Below are 5,169 nucleotides of genomic sequence, written 5' to 3'. Positions count from 1 at the left end.
GCGCCAGCGTATAATACAACCTATGCACGAATTTGTAATGAATGATCCTGTACCTGCTGCTGGAGGAGATGCGTTCCGTCTGCTGCAAGCAAAATGTCCACTGTTTATCAGTAAGGGGTACAGGCAGTTCCTTATCCCATTTCGCCCTTGCAGGAAGCTCAGTGTACTCTACATTTGCACGGATCGACCTATATAGTGTAGACACAAGTTTGCAGGGGTTCTCAAATTGTAGTATGTGCTGCAATGGGAGCAGTACAGGGGGCTCGTGTGGGAAATCCGGCGTAATCGCCTGCAGTCCATGTCTCAATCGCATGTAGTAAAAGATCTCTAGTGGTGTCGGTTGTATTTCCTCATATAGGTGATCTTTGGTGCGAAATGTGCCATTGCTATATAAATCCCCCCACGTGCGTACATGAATTTTCGTCAGCAATTTCTGAAAGCCAGTTTCCTGCAGTAGTGGCAGTTGTGGGTGATATGCCAGGGGAAGGAGGGGGGCGTAAATCAACTGCAGGCCCAACATCTCACTAATACGCAACCAAGCCGTGACTGTGCTAGACAGCGTGTTGGGGGTCTTATCCCTCCCCTCCACTATGGTGTACAGCGCTCCCTCTATTGGCGTGGGGTGTGCTAGCCAATGTTCAGCTGCCAGCTGAGGCATGTACCTAGGCTGTCTCACCCAGAAATAGGCGAAGTGTGCCTGGGCTGCCCAGAAATATAGTTCAAAATCAGGCACTCCAAACCCGCCCCGAGCATAAGGCCTGGTCAGCACCTCCCATCGGAGCCTGGGTGTCTTCCCCCCCCACACCAATTTGAGCATTTCTGTGCGAAGCCGCTTAAAGAAATATGCACCAGGATAGAAGGGTATGTTGAGGAAGAAATAAAGCAATTTAGGGAGCACAACCATCTTAACAAGGGAGGCCCTTCCCGCCATAGAGAGGGGAAGTGTTATCCACCTGGAGACATGATCACTAACCTTATCTATTGCCGTACCATAATTAGCCCGCATGAGCGCCTCCCTATCTTTCTCAATGTGAATACCCAGGTACTTAAAGTCCCCTTCACACCATGTAAGTGGACAGTCAAGCGGGAATGCACGGGTGGAAGCAGTGAGGGGGAAAATACAAGACTTGGACCAGTTGATTTGTACTCCTGAGAGGGCCCCGAACCTAATAAATTCCCTAAGCAATGGGTATAAATTATCGCCCGGGTGCCGAACATATAGCGTGATGTCATCTGCATACATGGAGATGAGGATCTGCCTCTGAAAGCATCGCAGTGCACTATCCTTATGGTGTTGTCGCAGTTTAGCAGCGAGAGGTTCTGTGGCTATGGCAAAGAGGAGGGGGGATAGGGGGCACCCCTGCCTAGTCCCCCTGGAGATAGTGCATTCTGGGGAAAGCTGCCCATTAACAAGGACCCTGGCCGTAGGGCGCGTATACAACAGCCTTATCCATGAAACAAAAATCGCTGGAAAACCCATGCGTCCCAGCACTCCAAAGACATAATCCCACTCCAGCGAGTCAAATGCTTTAGTGGCGTCTAGGAATATGGCTGCCATGGGCAAATCCTCATGGACCGAGTCAAACACCGAGAAGAAGGTGCGAAGGTTGTGGGATGTCGCCCTGCCCGGGACAAAGCCAGCTTGGTCGGGAAGGATAAGGTTTGGCAACAGAATACTTATGCGCGTGGCGATGAGTTTAGCAAGAATCTTCACATCACATGTCAGCAACGAGAGGGGCCTATAAGAATCGCAGTGCAAAGCAGGTTTGCCGGGCTTAAGCAGGGAGATAATCAGCGCAGTTCTCATGGATGCGGGGAGGTGACCCACTTCCAAGGCATCTTCGTACACTTCCCGCAGTACCGGGGCCATGAAGTCTATGTATGTTTTATAAAATTCAATGGGGATGCCATCGAGCCCCGTAGCTTTACCTGACTGCATGCTTATGATGGCCTCCCGGACTTCATCTAGCTCAAACGGGGCGCTCAAGAAGGCTCTCTGAGAATCACTTAACCACCCCAGCGTCACATCAGTTAGGTAGTCGTCTAAGGACAGTCTCTCTGCCCCAACTGAGGTGTACAATGTGCTATAATGATGAACAAATTCATTCAGTATCTGCGTGGTATCTCTGAGCAGCAGCCCCTCAGCAGTTTCCAACTCTAGGATGACAGTGGGCGTTCGCATAAGCCTAACTGTAGTAGCTAACGCCTTCCCAGGCCTCTCACCTTCCCCATACCTTCGTGCCACCCAATACTTGTGCCTGAACTTCGCCTCGCGCGCAGCCTCATCTGAGAATTCATGTGTCAAACTAAATCTTCCTTTCTAAATACAGATTCCATCTGGTGTTTCATGTGTCCTTAGTCAAACCCTTTCATCCAAAAACTCGATTCATTCAACCCCTGTCTTCTATAATAGTAGATGGAGACTCTGAATTCGAGGTAAAATCAATTTTAGATTCCAAAAGAATTCGAGGGAAGTTGTTTTATCTAGTGGATTGGAGGGGATACGGTCCTGAAGAAAGATCATGGGAACCTTTGGAAAACCTAAAAAATGCACCTAAAATAGTGAAATCCTTCCATGCTCGTCGCCCAGACAAACCAAAACCTATCTTGCCTGTTTTGGGGGGGATCTTGAGGAGGGAGTACTGTCATGAGTCTCCTCGACCCCCAGACTAAGGTAAGCCTGAGAGTAACTGATTACAAAAAACCCACCCCTGTCCCGTGCACCAGCACCTCATTAGTAGTGTTTTGTGATTGTTGTGAATTACTGTATTATTAATATGTATTTAGTCAGATAGCATTTGGCTGAAACACAAAAGAATTGCCCGTTTGGTGTTTCTTGGTAACTGGCCAGCTTAATTGTTGAAATTGCGCCTTTGTTAATGCAATGTCATGAGCACTAAATAGAATGAACACGCAATGTCAGGGACGAGAGAAGCTTTGTTTCCTTTGAGCCGCATTCGGCTCTCAGCTGTGCAGACGCGTGCGTGCGCACGTAATTTTGGGTGCGGTTTGCTATTTAAACCGCACCCAAGTTTCTAGAAAGCGCTTTGCCCTCTGCTTCGGAAGCTGGAAGGATCGCGCTTGGAAGCTCTCCGCACTGCTGAAGAATTCAACGCTCGCCACTCCCTTTTCGACCGGATTTCAGCTTGGCATTTGAAGGCAAGACCTGCAAGAGAAAGACACAAGTTAAGCACAGTCAATTATTTTAAAACAAAGGCGCCCTTCGCAAGAAAGACAGATCTAGTTCAAATCTCACCTGACTTCTTCGGAACTTTGAAGACTTATATCCTGGAAATATTTGTGGCATGTTAAAAGTGTATTATAATGCAAGAGACTTGATTTTTGGAAATATTTGAGGCATTTTAAAGAGTGGTCTTATGCAAAATACTTGATTTAGTAAATACAATCCAGAACCCTGGTTTGGAAACATTGCAAGGAGAATATTGTAATGTAAGATGTTATCTTTGTAATCACTAGTCCTTTTGGGGAGTTAGTTGGAAGAGTGCAGGTGTATCTCTTTTATTGTGTTACAACAGGTTTGAGCACAAGAGAGTAAGGAACCAATTTTCGTATTGTGCCGCATGAGGTGAAATTATTGGACCGGCGCAAGACAAACAAAAGCAAAAGCATTTGTCATGAATATTTTCATTAATCAAGAACGAAAGTCGGAGGTTCGAAGATGATCAGATACCATCGTAGTTCCGACCATAAACGATGCCGACTAGCGATCCGGCGGCGCTATTCCCATGACCTGCCAAGCAGCTTCTGGGAAACCAAAGTCTTTGGGTTCCGGGGGGAGTATGGTTGCAAAGCTGAAACTTAAAGGAATTGATGGAAGGGCACCACCAGGAGTGGAGCCTGCGGCTTAATTTGACTCAACACGGGAAACCTCACCCGGCCCGGACACAGAAAGGATTGACAGATTGATAGCTCTTTCTCGATTCTGTGGGTGGTGGTGCATGGCCGTTTTTAGTTGGTGGAGCGATTTGTCTGGTTAATTCCGATAACGAACGAGACTCCTCCATGCTAACTAGTTACGCGTTCAACTTCTTAGAGGGACAAGTGGCATTCAGACACACAAGATCGAGTAATTACAGGTCTGTGATGCCCTTAGATGTCTGGGGCTGCACGCGCGCTACACTGAACGGATCAGCGTTTGTCTACTCTTCTCCGACAGGGCTGCTCTAGGTCAGTGCCTTGCTGTTCTTCAGCATCTTGGGACGTAGCATTGTAAAATATATGTGAAACCACTAAAACAAAGTTGAAGCATTATATTAATATGCATTAAATATATTCAAATATAATTGTGTCATATACAATTACAATAATTATTGATAAAACTGTGATTTTAGAGATGAAATTAAATAATATATAGGGCTACCTTATCATCAAAAAAGTTTCAACATTCTGAAAAGAAAATTGGGTATATGTTTTGAAAAATATTTTTTTTTTATAACTTTCTTTTAATTACATTGATTTCTTTCAGTTGATAAGTTTAAACAGAGATCTCATTTCAGGGGGTAGTATTATAAAAAGGTACCTGTTGGGGGGTGCACATGGGGATACCTATGGTACCCCCCAGCATTTCAAAGTACAACATGGCAGGCACCGCACAGTGCCTGTCACGTTGTGCTTTGTAATGGTAGGTATTAGGATGCGCCCGCCACAGTGGCGGGCGCATCCTAATGCCCCCAACGGGACCCCCGCCCTTATGGCGGGCGGTGCCTACATACGACAGGATGGCGGGCGGACAAAAATCCGCCCCTCATCCTAATGAGCCCCTTAATTCGATGCTGCTGGCCACTTTTTGCATGACACTGATGAAATCCTGCTTTGCCACCTTTCAAAATCATGAGACATTCCCCCGGCATCTTCACTTCACATATGTGTGTTTTGCAGCTATGATAAATGAAACATTAATTTGATTAACTGTTTGAAACAAATACATATTTTATAACAGTTAAAACCACAGTGTTGCAACTTACATTTCATGATGTTTTTCACATTGCATTTTCTCTTCTTCTCCTAGCTGTTCATCTTCAGGTCCTGTTTTCCTTGGAGGAGAAAGTCTGAGCGTTAAAAATATGCAATATTTAAACTTGAAGTGAAGAACAGTGTAAGTTATAATTCAATGTATTGTTGCGACAGGTAAGAAATGGATGCAAAGAA

The 5,169-nt window shown here is 45.8% G+C and overlaps 1 pseudogene; it reads left to right on the top strand.

Moving 5' to 3' along the window:
* Positions 1 to 3,284: 3,284 nt before the first annotated feature.
* On the top strand, positions 3,285 to 4,331 carry LOC147747819 (18S ribosomal RNA; annotated as a pseudogene).
* The last annotated feature ends 838 nt before the right edge of the window (positions 4,332 to 5,169 follow it).

This window comes from Lissotriton vulgaris, chromosome 1_1 (assembly GCF_964263255.1).
Source record: "Lissotriton vulgaris chromosome 1_1, aLisVul1.2, whole genome shotgun sequence".
NCBI lineage: Eukaryota > Metazoa > Chordata > Amphibia > Caudata > Salamandridae > Lissotriton > Lissotriton vulgaris.
This window is presented reverse-complemented; position numbering and strand designations above follow the sequence as displayed.